The sequence below is a fragment of the Eschrichtius robustus genome, chromosome 7 (assembly GCF_028021215.1).
Source record: "Eschrichtius robustus isolate mEscRob2 chromosome 7, mEscRob2.pri, whole genome shotgun sequence".
NCBI classification, from domain to species: domain Eukaryota; kingdom Metazoa; phylum Chordata; class Mammalia; order Artiodactyla; family Eschrichtiidae; genus Eschrichtius; species Eschrichtius robustus.
In genome coordinates, this window is record NC_090830.1 from 82,499,259 (window position 1) to 82,525,248 (window position 25,990).

The 25,990-nt window shown below is 51.1% G+C and overlaps 1 protein-coding gene across 2 annotated transcripts in view; it reads left to right on the forward strand.

The window, feature by feature from the left end:
* RPS24 (ribosomal protein S24) overlaps positions 1–25,990 on the forward strand; it is a 442,021-nt gene that overhangs the window by 127,072 nt on the left and 288,959 nt on the right. Inside the window, exon 6 of one of the 2 annotated variants that reach the window (XM_068547967.1) lies at positions 23,491–23,510. The exons of the other annotated variant lie outside the window; for it this stretch is intronic. The gene's annotated coding sequence lies outside the window, so the exon portion shown is untranslated. Of the gene's footprint in view, positions 1–23,490; positions 23,511–25,990 lie in introns of those variants that run through there. 2 annotated transcript variants of the gene reach the window in all.

Here is a 25,990-nt window from a genome sequence, read left to right on the forward strand (position 1 = left end):
ACACAGACTCTGCCCTCATGGGCCTCCAGTGGTGGTGCAGATGACTGGAAAAATGTACACTAAGGTGGGATATGTGCTACATATGAGAAGGGAGTACTGCTGTCCTAGGAGCACTGAAGAGGCAATCAGGAGCACTTCCTGGAGGAGAAGGCGTCTGTGCTGATCTTTGTACCAGTTTGTCACTGAATGAGGGAACAGATAGATCATCTCTGAGGCCTGGCCTTGCTTTAACCTTCAAGAGCCAAAGAGTGTCTGCAGTTTATCCCTGGCAGTGAGGAAGAAGGGGCTCCAGAGGGGTGGTGCTTCTGTCTGGTTCTGTCCAGGCCTCGTGCACCTCTCTGGGAGGGGGATGTGGGTCAGAGGATGGTCGGAGTAGACAATTGCTGGGCAGTTGGATAGCCTAGGGGTGATAAGCCTAGAAGAGCCAAGACTTAGGGGCAGAATGATGTTATTTTCAAATAATGGGAATGAGGAATGGACTTTTTTGATGATTTCAATAGGAAAAACTGGGCTTTGTGGGCACGTGTTGTCTTTTTTAAGCTGTTATCTCCTTATCTATTCTTTCCTGTGCTTTACCGCAGAGTCATGATAGAGTTGACAAGAATGAAATGGTGAGCTTCCCATCCGGGGAGTGTCAAGCAGATGCTGGGTGACGTGTCAGGCACTTGTAAACAGGGACTCCTGCATGGGACATGTGTCCAGCCCTCATGTGGGTCAGGCCCTGGCTAGACACTGTCTCCTTGAAAGAGAGCCAGACCTGGTTGTTATAAAGTGAATTAAGTCGCCCCTCTCACCCCCAATCCATATGTTGAAGCTTTAACCCCCAGTGTGACAATATCTGGAGATGGGGCCTTTAAGATGGTAGTTAAGGTTAACTGAGGTTATAAGAGTGGGGCCCTAATCCCATAAGACTGGTGTTTTTATAGGAAGAGGAAGACACACCAGAGATCTCCCTCCCCAAGAGCACACAGAGAAGAGGCCCTGTGAGAAGCGAGAAATGGCAGCTATAAGCCAGGAAGAGAGCTCTCACCAGAAACCAACCCCGACTGCACCTTGATCTTAGACTTCCAGCCTCCAGAATTATGAGAAAATAAGCTTCTATTGTTTAGGCCACCCAGTCTGTGGTACTTTGTAATGTCAGCCTGAGCGAACTAATGCAGGGGGGCTCACAGTTTGGTGAGAGAGACTGAGGTCGCTGATGATCATACAGCACCATACAGGTGTGCGCAGGGGGGCGGCACCTGGGTCAGCCAGGTGGGCATCAGGGCAAGCTCCCTGGAGGAGACTGTGGTGCGGGAGCTAGGTGCAGAAAGATGAGGAGGAGCTGGTCATAAGGACAGGGAAGAGGAAGCAGGGAGGGTGTGCCCAGTGGAGGGAACAAAATGTGTAAAGACACAGAAGTATTAAAAGGATGACAGGTTTGGAGGCACTGAAAGGAATTCTGTGTAACTTGAGAGCAGGGTAGGGAGGGAATGTGAGGGAGAGAGGAGGTGTGGGTGGGACAGGTGGGGCCCACCGGCCAGCAAAGGCCCTCTTGCGTCTTCCAGGGAAGACCATGTAGAATTCAGTGCTGTCCAGGCTCCCTGCCTGCGAGGACTCCGTGATTAGCGACTAACTTGCCGTGTGACCTTAGGCAAGTCACTTAACCTCTCTGCACAGCAATTTTCTCATTTGTAAACTGGCAGAAGGATCCCTGCCCTGCCCGCCTCCCTCATGCTTTGTGGGCTCAATAAGCTAATGCCTGTGAAAGCACTCTGGCGAAAGCCCCACAATAGCGCCGTAGACATGGAAGGTGTTATTGTTATGTAACCACACTGATTCCCATCAGAGAAGCATGGAGTCAATTGGAGTCTAGAGGGATGTCAGGGAATTGGCTGCTCTCTGAAGCTTGTCACAGAGACCCGTCTTTTCATTGTACTGCTTTCATATCACTGTTGGCTCGATGAAAGAAGGGGAAAGAATCTTTGATATGTCTAAATATTCCGCTCCCACCAAGACGGGAGGAATTCCGAGGAAGAGCTATTATTAGAGGCTGAGCTGGAAGCGGGCGCCTTTGCAGATCAGAGCTGTCAGTTCACATAAGCAGCCTCCTGCGCTGCAGAGCCGGCCGGGCGGCTGGGGCCCTGGCATAGAGCAGGCGTGCCAGCCCTGCTGGTTGAATTGTGGTGGCGCTGATCTGGGAGGCAGGAGGACCCACTTCGGGTCCTGATTCTGCGTCTACTCTGCTGGGCAACCCAGGGCAAGTTGCTTACCCTTTCTGAGCCAAGTAATGACACTATATATAACCCTTACTAAGGGAAAGGGCTTTTATGTGCAGAGAAAATAAGACGCTGCACAGTGCAGAGGTCTGGGCAGGCTGAGAGGTGCCCAAGCACAGGCTGCCAACACCCTGGGTGTGTTGAAGCCAGAAAATTTCCTCTTGGAGAAGGGTGCGTGGAGATCTTGTATCAGAACCCTCTGAGGGTTTGAAAGATCAGATTCCCAGGCACCATTCCAGGCCAATAGGATCAGAATCTCTTTGTAAGCTCCCAGGTGGTATGGATGCAAGAGGCCTGGCCTAGCATCTGGTGCTCCATGCTCCGGCATTTACAAACCCCCAGACTGGGTCATCTGTTGGGCTTCTGAGACACAGTGATTCCATGAGAACAGGGGCAGGGCACCACTCAGTGAATCCAGCCCTTCCTCCTTTGGCCTCCAGCCTACACTTAGCCCTCCAGGAGCCTGTGGGTCCTGGGACCCTTAGTCCATGAACTGAGCAGACGGTGGCGTCATGCTGGCCCCTGGCTAGGGACATTGTCTCCCATACCAGTCTCATTTAGATTGTCGCCTGCTGGCAAGCCGTGGAGAGACCAAATGGGGAGGACTTCTGGAAGCTGAAGAATGGGCCACATAGGACTCATTTTTAGTGACTAGTCACTTACAGAGAGCCTCAGAGGGACAGGCCCAGAAAAGACTGAGATGGCACCTAAATCTAGCCCCTGTTTCAAAGGTGAGGATGTGGGCTCAGCAGAGCCAAGACGGTTACTTTAACTAGAACAGCTGATCTGTTGGGTTAACTCTGGTTCATCTGGGACCTGGTTTAACTGAGAGAAAGCAGAGCCCTGTGGCTGTCCGCAGTCTGAGAATGTGTAATGTTCTGATGTAGGCTGACATCCTGGGGGCGAATTAGAGCCTGTCCCTGCCCTGGCTCTAAGGGGTACATTTGAGCAGCCCTGTTGTGGAGACAGCTGACTTTGAGACTGTTGGGTCTCTCTCAGTGGGTCCTGTGGAACTTCCTGGGAGTGGCTGTAAAATGCCACGAGTCCTTCCGCTTCCTCTTGAGAGAACATATCAGAATGGGAGTGAGAGTGACATTTGTGAAAGAGGTGAATTGTTACAAATGTTGACATTTATTATAAAAGGACTCGTGACACACCTCCCACCTGAGTGGGACACCTGGTATGATGTGACATCAGGGCTTGTAGCATAAGATGTTGCCATACATCGTGTTTGGTTCGACCTCTCACTGGTGTTTTGGGGGAAGTTGAAGCTCAGTGCGGACTCCACCCCAACCATCTAGGGGAAGGTAGACCTAGCCTACGAGGTGAAGCTTCCACAGAGGGGACTTAGCTGCCTGTGCTTTCACAGCACCCTCGTGCCCTGAAAACACTTGACGCCTTTACTGGAAGGAGACTTCTCAGGTTGAGGCTGTGTATTTTTTTTTTAGTCCCAGTTATATATATTTTTCACTCTCCCCAAATCGGGCAGTAGCACCTGGCTTTCTGCCCTTACGGGTAGCTGTGGCCAGGAGAAAAGAGTTGTCTGGAAGATAATCCCATCCCTGGCTTTTCTTTCTAAAGCTATCTTGAGGCAATGATGCTGGGAGGTGGAGGATGGGAGAGCCCTGAGGGAAACAGGAGAAGAGAGAAAAGAAGCTGTCCCCCTCCCCTAAACCCCAAAGTCTCCAGACCAGAGCAAAGAGTGCCTGCCAGCAGTAGGAATGTACCTCTCTCTGCAGAGGCCCCAGGGGGAATGGCTGGGTGGTTTTCAGCCTCCCTGAAGGTTTCCAACCCCCGTGTGGGACAGAAGCAGAGTGTGGGACACGTGAAGGGACTGACACTGGGGACAGTGCTTGTGTCTGCAGCATGCAGAACTGCTGAGGCCTGGAGGTGTTCCCCAAGCCTACACCTTGTTTAAGACCCAGGGACCTTTGCATAATTTTTGCCTGGGAGGAAGGCCTCCTGGCCATGAGTGATTGGGGTTACATTTCTAGACAGCAGGATCAGGCCTCCAGAATTCAAAATTAAAATGATTTATAGAAAAGGCTAAATGTGATTCTTCCTGTAAGCTTGAGTTTGGGGACTGAGATTCTGGTCCTCAGAATAGATAGTAAAGCAAGTCAGTGCCCGAATCACGTCTCAGGTGGTCAGAGATGGCTAATGTATATCACCTAGAGAGCCAACTCAGATTAATTGGGAGAGGCTATCTAGGGCTCTGTGTTGAGAAGGATTCCGAGGTGGAGTCTTTGATCAAGGAGAAAGCAAGCTTTCATTGATTAGTGAGCTGTAGCATATAGGCAATTTTAAATCCTGTTTGACTCTTTCATTTTATAAGCAAGGACACTGAGGCCCAGAGGGTTAAGCCTTTGTCAAAGGTTGGGGCGGAGCTAGAGCCAAGGACTTGTGATGCCAAGTGCTCTTTAACTGACAATAATTCACCAGGAATTTTTTGTTTCCTTACTTATTCCAGGTTCTGTGTTAGGTGATAGGGCAGTTAGAAAGAGTAGCAGTGATACCAAAAACTTACTATTAACTGCCTGCCTAACCATAATCTTTCTAATCCTCATGAGAATACTATGTGACACGTATTTCTATTAGTGGGGGTATGGTAACTGTGTTTGTGAGCAACCTTAACCTTTCCTGTACTAGTATGATGCAGTGTTCCACACGTGGGGCCTCCTTGCAGTCACTCAGGGGCTCTTGTAGCTCTGCCACCTGCCAGGGCCTCACCATGCTCTGCTGGCAGATGGGGACACGAGCGCCAGTGTGGAGGACTGTGTGAAGCAGGTCAGCTGGGGCCTATCACTTCCACCCACCGTCCACTGGCCGGGACTCAGCCACCTGGCCACACCTCACACCTACCAGCAAGGGACGCTGGGAATGTTGGTTGGATGTATGAAGATGGGAAAAGAGAAGGGTTTGCGGTAGATTTGCTGTTCCCATTTTAAAGAGAAAGAGACTGAGACTCAGGGACTTACGTAGATTGCCTTAAGGTCAACCAGTCAGTAAGAGGCAGAGTCAGAATTTGTATTAGTTTGCTAGGGCTGCCGTAGCCAAGTACCACAAACTGGGTGGCTTAAACCACAGAAATTTATTATCTCACATGTCCGAAATCAAGGCCAGACTCCAGAATGGTGAGACATACCTTTTTTTTTTTTGTCACAGGGTTGGCTCCTTCTGAGGGCCGTGGGAGAAAATCTGATCCATGCCTCTCCCCTAGCTCCTGGTAGCCTCAGGTGCTCCTTGGCTTGTGGATAACATTCTTTTTGGGTCTTCACATCGTCTTCCCTCTGTGCATGTCTGTCTCTGTGTCCAAATTTCCTCTTTTTGTAAGGACACCAGTCATATGGGATTAGAACCCACTCCAATGACCTCATCTTTAATTACATATATATTTTTTGGCATGATACATATATATATATAATTTTAATTGAAAAATAGTTGATTTACAATATTGTGTTAGTTTCAGGTGTACAGCACAGTAATTCAGTTATATGAATATTATGTATATATACCTCTTTTTAGATTCTTTCCCATCACAGGTTATTACATGATGTTGAGTATAGTTCCCTGTGCTGTACAGTAGGTCCTTGCTGGTTATCTATTTTATATATAATAGTGTGTATATTTTGCCAATGATCTCGTCTTCACTTGATCATCTGCAAAGATCCTGTTTCCAAATAAGGTCACATCCGCAGGTACTGGGGGCTAGGACTCCAACATTTTTTGAGGGGTTGTAATTCAACGCATAACAGAGTTCAAACCCGGGTGTGTCTGGAAGTCATGAGAAGGGCATGATGAGTCTGCCTAGAGGATTCAGGGGGGCTTCTGGAGAGGGTAATGTTCAAACTGGGCATTGAGGACAGATCAGGAATTCTCCAGGTGGAGGAGCGGGAAGGGAATTCTAGACAGAGGCCTGATGTACAGGAATAACCTGCATTTTTTTTTTAGACATCCTGGAACTCAGCTGTGGCATTCAGACAGCCTTCCTCCTTTGAATCTAAATTACCAAGGCCTGACTGCCCAGTTAGAGGCAAACAACAAATACATACTGAGAACCGCTTTGTGATAAGCTATCTGCTATCCCCTAGGGACTCAGAGACTAGTAAAACAGAGCCCCTGCTCCCTAGGAGCTCATAGCTCAGGTAAGCACACGATCAACCTCCATGTAAAGATAACTAATGAAAGCAGAATAAGAAACTTGTAAGTGTGAAGTGCGTGGGAGAGATAGGAACCTTACAGCCATTTGTAGGAGAGAGCTGGCTTGGGTTGGGTCGGGGGGCTGCAGCAATCATGGAAAGCTTCTTGGTGGAGGAGGACTCTGGGGTGGGATTTGCCAGAGGGCTTGGATATATATAGAGAAGGGAAGGGAATGGGATTTTAGACAATGGGAACAGAGTAGCCAGGATTGCTGGAAGCCAGCCTGGGGTTGGAGAATGATAGAGCCTTGAGTGCCAGTCTGGAGGTTGGAGTTTGTGCCGTCTGAGGGCCTGGCTGCTGACATTCTCCCGCCAGTGGGCAGATTGCATGTGAGTCCCTACAGCTGGAGGTGCACAGGGTTTGGCCAGTATTGCGACATGTCCTAATGATTCATACTCTGGGGACTGCAGGGACCAGCAGGGGTTGGTGCAAATGCATCCCCCCCATCCTCCGAACTCCAAGACAGATGCCGTGAGATGACTGTTAGGACCTCGGCTTGATGACTAGATAAGAGCAGACAGCACAAGCAGGCAATTGTTGTTCTTGCCACAAAGGGCATTCTGGGGGGGGGCGGCCCTGCTAAGATCTCAGCCCAGCGGTCTCCCTGCGGGGGCCCAGGCACAGTGGCAGCACTAGCTGCAGTCCCAAATTCACAGTTATTAAGGGAAATGACTGCCTCCACAGAGTGCGGCATGGCACCGACTCTCCGTCAACTCTCAGAGCTCACTGGGAGCCCGGTTTTTATCCCCTGGAGCCACCTCGCCTTCCTCCCTGGCCTTCAGAAGGTGTAAAGGATGCCCTCCCCCATCTGCTGGTGGGGGGGGGGTAGAAGACACACCTGTTGGTGCGGGGGAGTCGAGAGGTTGTTTAAGGTGCGTGCTCACAACAAGGGTAACCCCCCCACCGGGGCCCAGGAGTGAGGCCCGGAGGTGGTGGGTGGAATCCTGGCCTGGGACGCGGGAGCCCCAATTCTGGTACTGGCCCAGCCCTGATTCACAGAGGGTCCTTGGGTCCAGCATTTCTCTCTGGGCCTCAGTATCCTCTCTAACAAACGGAGAAAATGACTTCTACTGGGGCGACCAAATGTTTTGATATTGCATAAGAAAGAGCTTTCAAGACACATGTTCTGTCTTTTGAATGTTTTGGAAAATTTAGAGGCAGTATAATTTTAGTCTTAACAAACGTAGTAAGGAGGGGATGACTGAGGCCAGCAGCCTTCCTTCCCACATCAAGGAGTCCCTGAAATGGACCCTGTGATCCCACCCCATTTGTGTGCTGGTTCACAGGTCTTTAATTACATGACCAAGAACTGGGAACAACAACAGCCTTTGCCAATTAAAGAAGTCGTCATAAATCAGGATTTAGGACCTGTAGGCTGACGTAGATGCCAGCAGGAATGCTAATCCCCGTGACCTTTCCCAGGAATACACTTACTAAGCGAATGTTTCCCCTCGGCCAAGAGGGTGGTTCCTGTAAGGCCCAGCTTCTCTAGGAAGGCCCCCGATTTCTCCTTCTGCCATGCCTCTGCTTACACCTCTGCACAGGAGATTCATTTGCTAGCTTGTCTGTGTCCTTCCCAGGCTGTGGATGCCTCTGGCATGGGGACCACATCACTGCTGTCCACAGAACATGGAACAGGGCCCGGCAGGAACAGATGCTCAGTGAACAAGCAGTTAAGTGGAAATCCTTGCTGAGCCCCTAGTGTGTGCCCAGCAGTGTCAGGCACTGTGTGGGGTGCTGAGGACTGGTCTGCTCATTGCCCCAAACATGCGCCCAGGAGGAGAATTGTTTGGCTGACAGGGTTGAGCAGTGTGGACAGAGGGTGAAGGGCGGTGGGGGCGGTTCTTGGGGAGGGGCACTTGGCCTGTGCCTTGGGGATGGACAGGTGTTAGGCAGGCAGCAGGGAAGAATGGGGACATTCCAGGGGAATGACCAACATTCCCCAGTGCCTGGGGAGTACAGGATCTCTAGGAAGCATGTCCCATTCTATCCTCCCAACAGAGTTTGTAGACGTTATTATCCCCGTTTTACAGACAAGGGAACTCGGGCTTCGCCAGGTTAGGTGATTTTCCAGGCTCATTCACAGAGCTGCGTTTGAGCTCAGGTGTGTCTAAGGCCTAGGGTTGTGCTCCTGTGCAGGTCAGGGGGACCACAGGTCCTGGGTGGAGGTCCTGGGTGGGCATGGTCAGCAGGCAGCTGGGAGGCAGGGAAGGAACGGGCCAGGGACATCCCGGGGCCTTGCCCTTCCAGAGGTTGTTTCCCAGTCCCTGCTCAGCCCTGGGGCTTCCTGGCCAGTGGGCCAGATCTTGCTTACCATTGGGCTGATGAGAAAATTGAGACTCAGAAAGAGAGAGTGCTTTGCTCCCCTCCTGGAAATCGCTTAGGCTAGGCACTGACAGAATGGGGGTGTCAGCTCAGAGAGGGTAGAGATGGGCCAGCTTGCTCTCCACCATACCTCTGAGGCCAGAACGATGCCTGGCTCACAGCAAGTGCTCAGTAAATGTTTGCAGAATGAATGAATGGACGAATGAATGTGGGAGTCGTCCAAGCATTGTGTATGTGTATGTGTGTGTGAAGTTGGCAGTGCTGACTTTAGATTAAGACGTAGATGGCCTTAGGAATTCTAGGAAGGGTATTTCCTTCACCCACAACAAAGAGAGCTACACGGAGGGAATTTGTAAGGCCTTGCTCTGTATTAGGACCTGTGCAAGACTCTGGGATAAACATTCACTTATCCGACGAATGTTGGTGGGATGGGGGCAGCAGCATCCTAAGTCTCTGGGGATACAGATGGGGATACGGCAGCGAATGAAACAGTCAAGGTTCCTGTCCTCGGTAGCTTACTAGGTGGGTAGCACAGAGAATAAATCAGAAAGCAGAAAAGCCCCCTGAAACCAGAGGTGTGAGATGATTTTAGTGATAATTGCTATGAAGACAATAAAGGAGGGTAAGATTGATTGGTCTGGACGATGTTCTAGACAGGGGGATTAAGGGAAGATGTCTCCTGAAAGATGCCATTTGAACTAATCCTGCTTGGTGCAAATGGGCCAGATGGGGAAGATCTGGAGGCAGAGCATTTCAGGTGGAGCAGACTGCATGTGCAGAGGCCCTGAGGCAGGCAGGGGCTTGCATTCTGGAGGAACAGGAGGAGGCTGCTATGGCTGGACAGTGAGTGATCAGGGAGGCAGTGGGAGGAAAGGATGCAGGCAGGTGGGACCCATCATGCAGGGCTGTGTGAGGACAAGGTGGTGTGAGTTTCTGTAACTGCTATAGTAGGGTTTTGGGCAGGCCCGTCAACATTCTCCTATTCAAGTATTGAAAAGCTAAGCAAATCCACTAACGAATGATTTAAGTGTGATGAATGTTGTGAAGGAGAAGTAAACAATGTCTGGTGGTGATTGTGGGGGACTTGACTGTATCAGAGGAGGTGACATTGAGGTGAGATTTCAAGGCATCCAGGTCGGGACACTGGGGTGCAGCATTCCTACTGGGCAGTGGCACATTGCGGCCAAAACTGACCCAGTAAAGGATGCGCCCTGTGAGTATGGTTGGCAGGATGGTCAGAAGGCAGACCTGGCAGGCCCTCTTGGCTGTGATAAGGAGAGTTATTGGCCCTGGGGAGACTTGGAGGGCCAAGAGGAGGAGTGACAGGGTCAGGTGGGCTCTTTAGAGGGACTGCTCCGGCTGCTGGTGGGGAATCCACTGTAGGGGTAGGCATGGCAGCAGGGAACCAGCGAGGAGGCCAGCTGGAGTCCTGAGCCAGGGGATGGCAGTGAGAGGGCACAGATGTGGTGGACAGATCAGAGAGCTTCCTAGGATCTGATAGGATCTGCGGGTCTGGTTGGTCCCACGACCTTCCTAAGAACAGAGGGAGTACTCTGGGAGACGGAAGGAGAACTGCAGTGGGTTGAGTGGTGTCCCCACCACAAAAGATGTGTCTACCTGGAGCCACAGGATGTGATCTTATTTGGAATAAGGGTCTTTGCAGATGTAGTTAAGGTAAGGATCTCAAGCTGAGATCATTCTGAATTGGACTGGGCCCTAAATCCAAAGACAAGTGTCCTCATAAGAGACAGAAGAAATCCAGAAACACAAGGAAGAAGGTGATGTGAAGACGGAGGCAGAGATGGGAGTGATGCAGCCACAAGTCAAGGAACTCCAGGAGCCACCAGAAACTGGAAGAGGCCAAGGGAGTTTCCCTTTAGAGCAGTCAGAGGGAGTGTGGCCCTGACACCTTGGCTCCAGACTTCTGGCCTCCAGAACTGTGGGACAATGCATTTCTGTTGTTTTAAGCCATCAAGTTTGTGGCCATTAGCTGCAGCAGCCCTAGGAAGCTAATACAGTGCCCAGTGAGAGACTCCTCCTGATGCTGCTCCGATGGTTACAACCCTCAGCTTGGGTCCCTTTGAAGAGCTCTGCTCTGTTCCTGTTTTGCTGGGCTCCTCCTGTCCAACCCCCACCCCCCCGCCCCCCAGCTATATTAGAACAAGACTGAAGTTTCTAGCTTGGGTTACTAAGCTTTCAGATCTGGAAACTGTGGCCATTAATCAGCTGTCACGGGATGTCGTAAACAAGGGGCTTTAAAAACCGTGTCTGCTTTTTAGGCTGATAACACTCGGAGGTGAAGCCGGGAGGGTTATACATAATGCATGCATTTTAACGGGCCGCGCACTGCAGCCCTCTTTAGTCGGAATGATTCGTTTAATGTTCAAAGTAAATATCAGAGACAATTTGCCGACAAAGCTGATTTTCTCTGCCCACCATTAACTTAATCTTTATACCTCAGCCTAATGACAGAGGGGCTGGGGGCAGGGGGTGGTGCTTTGTATTGCAAGTAACGGGGAGAAGCAGTCAGTGTGGTCCTGAGCCGTGGGTGACCGCGTGCCCCAGTTTGCTCGGAACAGCCCTGCTTTATGCCCAGTGTCCTGGAGTAATTATTCTGAGATTGGATCATGTGGGGTTGCCAATATCCAACTATTTTTGATCTATAAGATAGCAATTTTGTACGGTTTAATCAAAACATAGAAAAGTCGCCTGGTTTGTATGATAAATATCTTCTTGCTAAATATGCCCTTGGGGAAACTGAGGCCCAGAGAACTGAGAAGCATTGCCTGGGGCCACTGAGCCTCACAGAGGCTGAGTTCCAGGTTCCCTGGGTGCCCCATGCTCCTGTTCCCGAGCCAGGTGTTTTTCTCTTGGAGGACATCCACACCATACCTGCCTCCTCTGTGCCTTCAGCCCTGAGGGCTTCTTGCTGTCCCTTTGAAAGGCAAACCTCAGAGCCACACCTAGTTTCTGTCCCTGCTTTCCTGAGCTGATACTTTCTGGGGTGCTACCCTGGCCATAGCACCACCGTCCACCGCCTGTCAGTCCTGATCACCCAAAACACATAAGCATGGGAATGAGGACCACATACTGACCATTCATTCGTCTTGACAACTGATACGTAATTGGAGTAAGATAGGATCACTGCCTTCTTGACAGGAGAGACAGGATGAATGTCCCTCAGGTTGTAGAGGCTGATTCTTTTAATTCCCTTTTTTATGTCCTTGTGCAATTGCTGGTGGGTGGGGAAGGAATTCAGAAGGGGAGGAGGTCAGGGTGTGGGATTTGCTGAACAAGGCTGATTTTAAACCCGAAGTGACCTTGCCAAACAGGGAAGTGTCTTCTCCCCCTGCAGCCCCCAGGAAAACACATACCTACTTGATGGTGGGTATGTGTGTGTTGGGGTGAGGGCGGAATGGCTTCCGGAGAGCCCTGTTCTGGGAGCCGCTGCTGCTGGGGACACCGATGGCAGGAAGCTTAGGCCTTGCCCTGCCCACCTGTGCAGAGTGAGTATAGGGCTTTGCATCTCTTACTGGAGAGGTGGGTTCCTCTACCAGACTGAACTGCAGAGGGAAGAACAAGGGCTTCAGGGTCATTCATTCTTTTCTTTATTCATTAAATAAATATGGAGTCCTCAAGTGCCAGCTGTTCTGCTGTGTATCAGGATAAATTCACCTAAAAATCCAGGTTTCTGGCTTTCTGTAAAAATCGTAGATCTGGCTCACGACCCAGCATTCCTGCCAGGTGTCCGGCGCTGGTACTGAGCTGTGGCTGCCCGCCCTAGCATCACCTTCATCTAGCCCATGTCACTCCTCTATGCAGCCTGCCTGGCCCCTGCAGGCACTTGATTTTGAGAACCCAGGTTTAATCAGTCTCTGCTTCCTGTACCAAAGGAAGGTGCCAAAGAAATTCTTGCTGTTTGTTACATGAAACTGACGGTTCCCTAAAGAGGTCCTGGACTTCTTTCAAACCTTTCCACAGCTCGGTCCAAGTGCTCTGGGGTTCCAGAGGAGAACAAGTCCCTCCCCCCGGGGAGCTCAGATCAGGAAGGGACCCTGACGGACCAACCCTCCCCTTCGTATCCTAGGAGAAGTGGGTACACAGCACTATGGGTACAACAGCCTTGGTGAGAATGCAAACTTGCCCAAGCACTTGAAGGGCGGTTTGGCCACATCTCTCAAAATTTGAAAAGCCCATGACCTTTGGCCCAGCTGTTCCAGGGCCACATTCCACAGATGTGTTTGGAAAAGTTCATCGAGATATAGATGCAAGCCTGAGTGTTAATAAATGTTTGTAACAGCAACTAGAAGCCACCAAAATGTCCATCAGGGGTCTGAGTATATAAGATGTGATGCTTCCGTGCCAAGTGGCTGCAGGAGAGACTGTAGCTGTTTTTGTGCTGACATGGAGAGATTCAGAGTTGCATTTTCAGCAAAATAAAGCCAGAAGCAGAGCAGTGTATATATGAACACATTTGTGTTATAAAAAAGGACTGTTGAAAGCGTGGCCTTTGACACAGCCTACCGGGGTGTGAGTTCCTGCTCTGCCGCTTACCAGCTGTGTGACTTTGGGAAAGTCACTTAACCTCTCTAGGTTTAATCACCTTGGCTGTGCAACAGAGCTAATAATAGCCTCTAATCGTAGGGCTGTTGTGAGGGTTCAGTGTGTTTCATACACATAAAGCATGACCAGGGCGGGGACCAGAGTAAGTCCTCATCAGCTATTTTTGTTACCGTATATACTTATATAATTTCTCTTTTCCCTGAAAGTAACACAAAATGTTAGCAGGGGCTAGTTGGGGTATTGAAGGCAGGGGATCCATGTGTTAAGGTGAGACTTCCTTTTTACTTTATACCTTTAGAAAAAAGTTCAAAATTTTTATCAAAGGCATTTTTAACTTTTATTTCAAAATCAGTTAAATACACACACATGCATGCACACACACATATATCGCAGAGGAGGAAGCTCTTTCTGTCTGGAGTGAAGTGGGAGCTGGGAAGGTTAACTGAAGTGGTTATAGTGGAGCTGGACCTTAAAGAATCACCCAGGCAAAGAAATGGGCTAGGGGATGGTTTACTGGGTGGAAGAACCAGCATGTGCAAATGTCCTGAGGCAGGAAAGATCATGGGGAGCAGTGCGGGGTCAGGTTTCAGAGTCACAGAGGAGGAGCTAGGGATGAGGCTGGAGGGGTGAGGGTTCTCAAATGTGCTTGTGGATGGGGCCCAGGCCTCATGTACTCAAACTCATACATGTTCTTAGGGGATGGAGAATAGATGATATATTTTTTAGTGCATATGAGAACACAGTGTCCGCATTTCTCAGATTAAAAATCCAAGGCACAGAGAAGTGAAGTGACTTGCCCAAGATCACACATCAAGTTTGGGGTACAGAGTTCCTCTTGACTTTTGGTGTCATCTTGTTCTGCTATGTAGTACATGCTTGATCAGTCCCACCCGATAGTATCTCAGTATAAGGTTTGGGAAATTAAAGTTTGGAGGGCAGATTACTTGTTAATTTCTTTATAGCCTCTCTCCCCACTCCCATGAGCTCTAGTAAGGCAGAAACTGCGACTGTTCTGTGGGCTAATGCATGCCCCAGGGCCTAGGACATTGTCAGGTACATGGTTAGGCACGCAGTAAATGTTTGTTGAATGCATGAATAAATGAGGTCACCTGGGAAGTCAGGGACAACCAGAACAGGAACCCAGGGCTCTGCCCCCTTCCCCCACCCAGGCTGGGCTCTATCCATTGCACCAGGACACCTAGACTCCAGGGAGGGAGGCTGAGCATTGTTGTTTGTTGAATTGTTTTCCCCCACCCCTTCCAAAAAAAGAAATGCTGAAGTCCTAATGCCAGTACCTGACGACGTAGAAATAAGGTCTTTACAGATTTAATCAAGTTCGGATGAGTTCCTAGTGGATTAGGGTGAGGCCATATGGAATAGGATGGACCCTAAGTCCAATGCCTAGTGCTTTATAAAGAGAGAGAGATTTGAAGACACAGAGGAGACACAGGGAAGAATTCCATATGAAGACGGAGGCAGAGATTGGAGTTATGCTGCCACAAGCCAAGGAATGCCAAGGATTGTTGGCAACTACCGGCAGCTAGAAGAGGCAAAGAAGGATTCTACCTTAGAGCCTTTGAGGGGAGCAGAGCCCTGCTGACGCTTTGATTTCAGACTTCTGGCCTTCAGAACTGTGAGAGAATAAATTTCTTTTGTTTTAAACCACTCAGTTTGTAATACTTTGTCATGGCAGCCCTAGAAAACTAAAACAGGCATCTGAGAGCAGGGTCTGGGTGTTGTGGTCTATATTGCCCTTGGTGAATGTATGAATGGGTGGATGCATACGTTAATGAGATAATCTGGCCCAGTCCTTTCATGAATACCAGAGAGGGCAAGGGCTTAGACTAGGCTGCATAGCTGGTGGGCCCAGCCCAGCAAAGAGCAGAGCCTCAGGAAATGTCAGCTGGACGAACAATATAGTCACCCTGCCTGACATGGGACTCTGGGCCAGCCTACCTCTGTGGGACCCCCTTCCCTCCCTACCAGACCAAGTGGTGCTGGCTGGAGTGGGGCGGGGGGCTGAGAGTGTGGCAGACTCTCACATTTGCAGGAATGAGATCATCTTTCCAAGCCACTGCCTGGCTTGGTTCCATCACTCACCGTGGACCCCATGTACGGTACTAACGGTGTTCTTAGCTGTTGCAGCCAGCCTGCTCCGCACACCTTCACCGAACCCTCAAACGGGCATGTGGGCCGCAACAGGGCCTCTAGGACCCCCTCTGCCTTCTTCCCGAGGTGAGAGGCCCTGGGAGAAGGGAACTCAAGGGAGACGAGGGTGTGAGTCCCAGTGCTACACACGTTGGCTGTGTGCCCTTGCGCCGGTCCCTTCCCTTTTCTGTGCCTTGGTTTCTGCCTCTTTAACCTCTGTGCTTGACAACACTGCTTTTGGAGTGGGAGGTGGGACAGTGGGATGGTACAGAGAGCCCTTGACCAGCGGCATGAGCTGGGGCAGCCTGCTCACCTCTGTGAACCTCGGGCTCCTCGCCTGTCAGATGGGGCAGGTAATCTCATCTCCTTCTCATCTACTGTGAGGACTAGATGATGTCAGGTACCTGGCACAGTGCCTAGTGTGTAAATGTTCTGGAAGTGTGGCCATTTCTTTTATTACCTTTCTAGCATCATTGCTCCCATCCTGGCACCAGGAGCTCCAAAGATTAAAGCGTTCTGTGCAGCTGGACCATCCCGTCTCCAAGCCTTTGCACGTGCTGTTCCTTTTGCCCCGCAATGTTCCCCTGCAGCCCCTGTGCATCAGAGTCCCACCTGCTCATGCTTCGAGGCTCAGCCCTGCTGGTTTGCCTTGCTTCTCAGAATCCCTTCGGACTGGATACTTTTTCCTCTGGGTGCCCCCTGAGGGCCTCATGCCCTATGTTGCAGGCCCTCTCTGCTGGCTCCCGTGTGCTCTCTCCCACCAGTCCAGGGGCCTTGCCCTCTCTCTTTGTGCCCCCTGCGTGTCTCTCCCCCGCTTCACTTCGCCTGAGGCCAGTGAGTGTCTAGACCAGGCCCCTTGCCTCTCCAGCCCCAGGAGGTGACCGGCCCCATTCTTCAGGGACAGAGAACTGAGGCCAAGAGAGGGTTCAATTCCCAGCTCTGCCACTCCCCACCTCTGTGGCCTGGGGCAAGAAACCTTGTGTCTCTGAGCCTCAGTGTCCTCATCTGTGCAATGGGGATGCTAATGGCACCTGCCTGGCACGTTGTCATAGAGGTCATGGGAGCTGCTGTCAGAAGGCGGCTTCTCCTAAGGGCTAAGAGTGAGCTGCTGTTGTTATTATTGTTGTCGCTGTGGTTATCAAGTCTCCCAAGGCCACGTAGCAAATAGGGAAGTGGGGTATCCTGGCTAGACTGGGTCACCTGGTGCCCAAGTCCAGCCAGTTTGCCCCCACCTATCTCCCTCCCACCTATGAGGCTGGCTCAGCAGCCAGATTTTTAAGAATAGAGCATGTGCTGGGATTTCTCCAGGGGAGTTGGCAATGCCCTTCTCTCCTCCGGCGGGTGGCTCTGGAGAAGGGGGCAGGTGAGTGGCCAGTGATGTTGAAACAACAGTCTCCTGTTTGCTGTGAGGGACCTTAATGTTGTGACTTGCTTGTGTGCTGCCTCCCTGTGTATTACTCATCAGATATGCTCCCTGGGGACAGAGCAGGACTCTTGGCTCCCTTGAGTTCCCTTCTCTCAGGGGAGCTCCTGGGAGTGGCACCTCTGCTCCCTCCAGAGGCCTTCTCTCTACTTTCTGCATGGTAATGCCTGGCTGGGGAAAGCACAGCTCAAAGTCACAGATATCGATGGCAGAGAGGAGCTGGCCTGGGAATCTGGGGAGCCTCTGACCCTCCGTCCCACCCCCAGCTTGCTGTGTGACCTTGGGTGCAGCACCTTACCTCTCTGAGCTCCAGTTTCCTTACCTGGGGAATAAAAAGCTTGAACTCTCTCTCCAAGAAACTATGAAAATTCCTTCTCTTAATCAGGAAAAGAAAACTGACTTTTTTACTCAAAGTTGTTGCTGTTGTTATTGTGTGTATGTGTTTGCCTGGAATGCCACTCTCCCTCCTTTGCTCAGGAAGGGCTCACTTCAGGCATGCCTTCTTCCTCTGGGAAGCCTTCCCTGACCACCCTCCCTGGCTGGGTTAGGGCCCCTCCTCTGGCTACCCATAACCTTGGGCTTCCTTCTACAAGGCACCCGTCTCTCTGTGGGGCAACTTGTTCTGCCCTTGGATTGGGAGCATCCTGAGGGCAGGTGTGGGGTGTCCTGCATCTTGGAGTTTCCATCCTTAGCAGAGAGGCTGATCCGAGAGGACCTCACTCAGTATTAGTGAAGTGCCATAACATCAGACAATGGGAGGAGATTCTGGACTTTCTGATCAGGGCAGTTTCCTGGGGGCCAGGGGGAATGGAAGGCCCTGCTTTCAGAGTCTGTGAGGCCCCTTCCTGAAGCATCTTTGAATGACAGAGGTGGGTGGGTGTCCGGGAGGAGAGAGGTGAGGCCCTCCCCCTCTGAGGGTAGTGAGATTTTAACTTGCATTTCCCAGGCCTGATTTTGTTCGTGGGCCTTGCCGGAGCCCTTGGTTTTCCCAAATGAACCCTGCTGTGTCCCTCGGGGCCCACAGAGAGCGGCTCAGCCAGGCTGGGGCAGCTGGCACGTACTCTCTGATCCTCCCTTTCATTTTGGGCCTCTCTGAACATCCAGCCCTACGCCCTTGGTCCTCCGCGCTCAAAGCTTCACAGAAGCAGCTCAGCGGGAAGTGAGAGTCGCTCTGACCCCTCTAGTCTCTTAAAACTCTTGTAAAGGAGTAATACCCTGACGAGAGAGTCTCCTGTCAGATTTACATTTTTTTAATGCCAACTACCGCTCCACGGGTTTCAAAATGGGAAAGCTGGGCTCCATGGTGAGGATCAAGGCACAGGGAGAGATCCAGGGGCGACTTCTTTCCTCACTCCCTGCTCTGGGCCGAGGGCCGTTGCCTGCCCGGCTGCCCAGGGAGAGTAGCCACCAGGCCAGCCACGGGCCAGGCTCCCCGTCCCCTGTCCCCACCCGCTCTGGCTCCTCTGTGGTCCTCCTCACCTCGCACCAAGCACGTTCCTGCCTCTGGATTCCTGGGTGCCCTGCCTCCCACTGAGAATCCTCCTCCTCTCCGAGCTCCCGAGCTGAGTTTGTGTCCCTGGAGGAGCCTTCCCCGGACCAGCAGGGAGATTATCCTTCTGCTTCACCCTTTAAGTCCACCTTTGGAGCCCAGCGTCAGGAAAGACAAAGGCTTGGAGTGCGAGAGATCTGGGTGTAAAGCTTTGCTCTCTAGCTGTTAGCTTTTGGAATCTGGTGACTCACTAACCATCCCTGGGCCTCAGCTTCCCCCTCTGGAAAGTAGGTATGAAAGCACCCGTCTCTGAGAGTGGCCTGGAGGACAGGCGGTTAACGTGTGTGACTTGCCCAGTGCTGAGCCTGAGGGCAGCTCTGCTCCAAGCCTGGCCCTGGGACCAGCACCATCTCCACCCTGTTTATTACAGAAACTGAGAGTAAGAATTAGACACTGGTACAGCAACTTGGCATTACCATGATAACTTATTTTACGGAAGTATCTTTAACAGATTAGAGAATGAATTGATTGCAAATGAAATGTGGTCCTTTCACACTGAGAATTTGAGGAGACTTACCTTGGCTTGGAAGTCTCAAGAAACTATTTTCACTCATTCATCTTATCTATCCATCCATCCATCCATCCATCTATTCATCATGAGTTAAGCCCTCACTACGATGCTCAGAGGAGCTAAATTGACTTCTGGCTGTGACTCCTCATTTATTGAGTCTCTTGGGGCAGGGAGGAAAGTAGGCATGTCTCCCCATTTCCTCCAGGGGGTGGGCAGAGGCAAACTTGCTTAACAAAGCTCAGGTAATTAGACACACATTACATTATCTTTGGGGGTGGGGTGGGGTGGACCAGGAGAATCCCCGTCCCCAATTCCCATCACTTGTTCTGGCTTGGCACTTGTCTTCCTTTTTTTTTTTTTAAATTTATGGCCGTGTTGGGTCTTCGTTTCTGTGCGAGGGCTTTCTCCAGTTGTGGCAGGCGGGGGCCACTCTTCATCGTGGTGTGCAGGCCTCTCACTATCGCGGCCTCTCTTCTTGCGGAGCACAGGCTCCAGACGCGCAGGCTCAGTAATTGTGGCTCACGGGCCCAGTTGCTCCGCGGCATGTGGGATCTTCCCAGCCCAGGGCTCGAACCCGTGTCCCCTGCATTGGCAGGCAGATTCTCAACCACTGCGCCACCAGGGAAGCCCTTGTCTTCCTTTTTGATGGGAAAACTCTGGGCAGAATTTACTTTAAGTCTGTCCTTCATCTTCCCCAAAGTCAAAGGCAGAGTTTGCCACTCCCCCCATTTCCTTTTATTATGGAAACTGGGAAAATGACAAGTAATTGTTTGAAGATGTTAGAAAGATTGCATTTTGTTTTGCAACTATCAGCTTAAAAATAAAGTTTAAGAGATTATGAATGGGTGATTAACTATTTCTTCCATTACTTCCTTCTCAGAATAGAAACTGCAATGATTGTGATACGCACAGTAAAACGGAGGCCCCGCTATCTAAAACCAGGAGAGAAAACAAGTAGCCAGTGTCCCTTTTGGGGTGAAATTCTACCTCTCAGACCTTGGAGAAGGCTGGGCTAGGCAAGGTGGTGAATGTTGCTAAAACAAACATGGTCTCCATGTGCTAATTTCTCTCCATTGCCCCGTCCCTCCCCACTCCTTGTATCCACAGCTGTTATGGGACTGCAGTCAAATTCAGTATTCACTGCCTTTCCTGAGTCAGTTTTGGGTGAAGACAGTTTTTGATGCGGCTCTATTGCGCCATTTCAGTGGGTGTTTATCATTTAAAAGGAACAATTTTAATACCTACATTTGCCTTACAGTATGAGCCATAAATGTGATTTAGGCTTCCCTTTCTAATAGACTCTTACAAGCGATTTCCTAGGCTCCAGAAGAACCATTCCTCCAGGCGGTGGCCATGAAAATGAACAGGCTTTTGCTTCTTTTACAAAAGTTTTCCTTTTTAAATACCTTTTGAAATTATTGAACGAAACTGGGTAAACGGGCTGATTTGTGTGCCTTCCTTGCTGGGAATCTGGAGCTCCTGGAAATGTCTTGGGGTAGGACGGTTCTCCCACAGTAGGAGGTGAGGCCCAGGAGGTGTGGTGCTGATGTGTTGATGTCCAGGGGCTGTTTGTCCTCCCTCTTGCATCTTCTCTGGCCTCCAGCTTCCGCATCTGTAACAGGGCGGAGGCGGTGGCAGTACTACAAATCCCCTGTATCAGTGCTACTCAGGGTGAGGTTTTCGGGCAGGCAGCATCAGCATCACCTGGAAGCTTGCTAGAAATGCAGTTTCTCTGGCTGTGCCCAGACTTGCTGTATTGGAATCTGGGGGCGGGGCCCAGTGATCAGCGATCAGTTTTATCAGCCCTCCAGGTGATTCTGATGCATGCTAAAATATGCTCTGACTTCTTGGGAGCAGAGCTGGGAGCCTGTGAAACATCAGGGCGAGCCACTGAAAGAGTTCACAAGTTCCTTTAGCGAAAAGGTTTCCCAATCCTGGGAAGCTGTAGGCCCCCCTGTGTGCTTAGGACCCAAGTTGGCTTATGACAAAAATAGTGGGTTCAGGGTTGGACACCACAAGTCAAGGTTGGATATTTGAAAGACTGGAGTGTGTGTCTTGAGATGACAAGGGGGATGGTGAAAAATCTGGAAGATGAGACTTTGTCCTGTTTGTTCAGAATTACCCAATAGATACCCACTGGCCCCCAAGGTGCTCCCACACACCACATCGCTGTGGGCATGGGCACGGGTATGTTTAACCTGGAGAATAAAAGAAGCCACGCAGGAGAGGCAGAGACCTGGAGACTGTCTTCCATATACTGGAGGTCTGGACCATGGATAATGGAGTTGACATCTCCGCAGCTTCAGAGATTGCCCAGGGAGAAAAGAGGTAAATAAGAGAGCGTGTTCTCCATCGCTGGAGGTGTGTAGGCAGAAGCGGCTGACCGTGGTGCTGCTTACCATCAAGGGCGCTCCTACTTTTTGTTCCAGCCCACAGCTGACCTTCTTGTGGCCTCTCTTCTCCAGGGTGGGAAGGCCATTAACCTCATGAATGAGGAAAGCCCTCCTGCCTGCATATGCCACTTCCTGCTGAGAAATGCCTCCATTCGGGGGAAAAATGGGATTAATTTTTAGCGGAAGCAGCGGTGGCTGAACGTGCAGTTTTCAAATTGTTGACTATGATATTAAGTAACAAGCAGACTCCTGTCCAATGGATGTTATTAAAATTAACTGTTTTAGCACTACATTTAGAATCAAAACCAATCTGTCACTCCTAAATTGGTTTCTTTCAACTGCTATTTGCGGGTAAAATGAACAGTTTTAACAATTACATCTCCAGTGCAAATCATAAACTTGATTTACAGGAAAACACTTAATTTACTGCCTTTGACTATGCACCAGAGCTGCCAATTATCTGACTGTAAATTTCCCCCCTTGGTTATTTGCTTCTTAAACAGCAGCCTTGGTCCTGTTGCCTCACTTGCGTTTGGGCCCAAGGCCCTACCTGGGATTGTAGACTCTGATTTGGGGTTTTGTCTGTGAAGACTTGGGTGCTCAAAAGTAGATGGGGATCTATACAGAGCTGGATCCCTGAGGGCCCTCTGTTCTGTGCTGTTTCATGTTGTAAAATATTGAGTGGAGTAGCACTGCTATTTAACGAACCTGGGTGAGCCATTATGGGGGGGAAAAATCAGTGTGTTTGAGCAGGAAGGCCCTTGGAGAAAACTAATAAATGATTCATTTGTTCATCAAACAGTTGATTAAACAGCCGTTTTTCCCAAGCGAGGAACTGTAGGCTATGCTGTGATGGATGCATGCCCCACGGTCCCTGCCCTCAACGAGTTCACAGTCTAATAGGAAAGACATGTGCTAAATACCATCACTTTGTGATATAGTCAATCACTCCTTTAATGGTTGGCTGTTAACGAGCTGAAGTGCTGGGGCCCACTGAGAGGCAATAGTTCTGCTCAGCGGTGCTGGGTGGGGGAAGATGATAGGCAGAAGCTTTGTACAAGTTCCGTTTGAACTGGGCCTTGAAGGGTCAGTAGGAATTTTTCAGGTAGAGGAGGAGAGGAGAGGGCATTCCAGGCAGAGAGAGCCAACTCTTGCACAGAGGAGCAGGGCATTTTCAGTGAGGGGTGCTGTTGTCAGGCCTGGCAGGAGGGGTGGGCGGCATTACTGCTTGGAGGTAGGGTGGAGCCAGGATGCCTTTTTTAAGGAATTTAGGTTCTGCCTGGTTTACGGTTGAACTCCTTTTCTAGCTAAGCAAATGCAAGTCCACAGCTCTGAAATGGCCCTCGTCAGTCAGGAGGGACTGTGAACGCCAAGAAGTTATAGGATGGAGGAGGGTTTCCTGGTATTTTGAGAAGTCAGGACGCATATGCAAACCACATGCAAATGAGATGCAAGCCAGCACCTGCTCTGTATTGTGTTGTCAGCTGGCTTTCTGCAGCAGGGAGGGTCCTGTGCATTTCAACAAAGGTGAACAAAAGTAGCTGAGCTACAGGACACTTCATGAGGCTGCATAAAAAATAGAATTGCCCCAAGACTTGCCCTGCCACGGGTCCTTCTGTAGAGGGGAGTGTCTTACTGGGAGAGTGAAGGACCAGAGTTTAGGCCCCAGAAGGGCAGGATGAAGTCCCCACAGTTGCCACTGGGAGGGAGCCCAGGACTCAGGATTTCTGGGATGTGGTTTCCTTCGGGGAGGCCGATGGGCTGGGAGGCTGGCTTGGGAGCCCGGGGTTCTCATCCCCTCGGCACCCCCCACTCCTCTGCTCTCAGTGTCCCCCTCAGGAAGGGCGAAGGAGGATCTGCGGTGAGTGAGTCGGGGGTCTGTGGTTTTCTGCTGATTGTCCAGCGCTGACTGCCCCCTGAGCCCCAGTGGGGTGATCACTGAGACGGTGATGGTATTGCAGGCTGTTTCTCCTCACAGGGCACTTGAGGGTAACCCCCTGCCCTCGTATGCCTGTGAGCTGTGCTGGAGAGCCGTTGTGGGCTGGGGTCCCCAGGGCCACTGAGGGAAAACTGGGAGCAACTCAGAGGAGGTTTCGATCCCAAGCTCCCTCTTTCTGCAGGGATTCGATCAAGAAACAAGAGGGCAAGGACCCCTGCAGCCCCCCGGCCTCCTATGACAAGGGGGTGGGGTAGCACCCAGGCCCTGGAAGCTTACAAGGCCGACTCTTCTTACTCTGCTGTGTGGCCTTGGGTGAGTCCCCCTGCAGTATTTTTGTGCCTCTCGGAAGCCAGGCCAGATACTTCACATAAGAAATTTTCCCTGTTGAGAGTCACCCCAACCTGACCTGAGCCCCTTGGGGGCAGGGGCTGCTGCACAAACATTTTGGAGAGCCGGGGGTGGCATGGGTGCCCAGGCCTCCAGGACAGACGGCGGCCTCGGGTCCCTGCCACCCCATGGAGGGAGGCTCGCTGCATCTGTGGGTCCTGGGGGTGGCTCGCAGCCTGCCCTGCACATCCTGATGCCCTGCCCCTCTATCTTCTTCCATCTCCTTTTTCTCTCTCCCTGTCTCTCCTGCCCGCCCCCTGTCTACTTTCCCTGCATGCCTGACTTGTCCTCCGGGTGTGGTTCTTTCTGTGCTCTCTCTCACGTTCTCGGGGTCTGGCTCTCCTCCTACCTGCTCTACCTGCCTCTGTCTCTCTTGGGACCCCTCCCTCCATCTTCCTCTTCTTGCCTGGCTTCTGAAGCCCAGTTCCCTCTCCCCTCCTCCATGTTCTCCCGCCTCCACACCTCCTGTCTTCTCCCATCTGCGTCCACCCCACCTTCCCCCACCCAGCTCCCAAGTCATGAGCACTTTGGGGGAAACTGAGGAAGGATCTCTGATGAGGGTGGGAGGGGCAAGAAGGGAGAGGACGAGAACTGCTGGCCTTCAGCAGGTGGCACTGTTGGGCGACTTTTGCTTGTGAAACCTTTCAGAACTGAAAAACACACTGGAATCTAATTGGCATTTGAGAGCCCTTTTTTTAAAAAAAAATAAAAATAATGACTCTCATTTCCCGGGCATCATTAAACAAGGTGCAGTGTTTGTGTGTGTGTGTGTGTGCGTGCGTGCGTGTGTGTATGTGTGAATGCAGATGTCTACATATGAGCCTATGGGGCTGGAAGTGTAGCGGGTGTGTGAGCACATGCCATGTGTGCCTGAGTCCATGTGTACATGTGTAGTAGAGATGTGTGTGTAGGAGTGTTTGTGTGCAGCTATGTGAATGTGGGTTTTCATGGCTCAGTGTGTACCAGTGTGAGGGGCGTCTTTACATGCGCAGCTGTCAGTGTTGGGCCCACAGGTCTGTGCCTATGCGTATGTGTAGCTGCGAGTGTGTGAGCATGTAGATGCACCAGTGGGGTTGTGTGGGGAGCACAGATGAAGTATTTGTGTCTTCACACATGCCTGCTGGTGGCGGTTTAGCGTAGTGGATAAGAGGGAGAGCCGTGGACTCAGGCCTCCAGGTTTAAATTCTGGCTTCGCATTTATAACTGTGTGATTTTGACCTAGTTCCCTAACATCTCTGAGCCTCAGATTCTTCATCTGAAAAATGAGATAATAATAATATCTATCTCTCTGGATGATGTGAGGATGAAATAGAATCATCTGTGTCAAGGGCCAGGCAGGGCACCGTCAAAGGCTCAGAGCCACAGTGCGTCAGTGTACGGGTCAGTAGGGCACAGCCTCCTGCTGTCCAGCTCCACTGGCTGGCTGGGCTGGGCTTGCTGGGCCCAGAGCTTGAAGTGCTACTCTCTCCAGGGGCTTAGAGGCCCAGGGTGGCTGGGGGTACATCCCAAGGGCCTCTGGGTCTGCAGGACAGAACCAGGGCTGGAATGACCCCCATGGTGGAGATCCAAAATGCAAGAGCTGGAGGGGACCTCAGGGGTCATGATTTCAGCTCCTTATGTAAGGAGGGGAGAAGGCAGCCTAGAGGGGCCAGGACCAAGTTAGGACCAGGCCAGTGTCTGAGGGCACTAAGCCAGGCCGACTCCCAGCCTGGGGCCTGAGGGCAGAGCAGCTCCTTGTAACCCTGACTCCCTCCCCTTGTCTCTCTTCCTCCTCTTCCTCATCTCTGTGGTGACCTTCTCTCTTACAGCTGAAAGCGGTGGGGGGAGACATCTGTTCTGATTATCTACTGGGGTGTAACATCTTCCCCAAACTTAGTGTCTGGGAACAATTGGTTGTTATTGTGCCCAATTCCGTGGGTTGACTGGGCTAAGCTGGGGTCTCATGTAGTGGCCAGGCTGGAGGTCACCTAAGGAATGGCCACTTGCCTCCTATGCCCGGCTCCTCAGGGTCCCTGGCCTCTCTGTCTGGGCAGTGTCCCCTCCTCCAGGCCCCTCCACATGACTTGGGCCTCTCCCAGTAGGGTGGGCTCAGGGTAGTTGCACTTTTAACATGGAGGCTGGCTCCAGGGTACAGAAAGTGGAGGCAGCTGGGCTAGTCAAGGGCTGTGCCTTGAACTGGCCATGCCATTTTCCGTATTCTACTGGACAAAGCAGTCGTGGCCCACCCAGGTTCAAGAGGGTAGAGAAATAGAACCCTCTTCTTCATGGAGGAGAGCAAGGTGGTATTGCCGGTG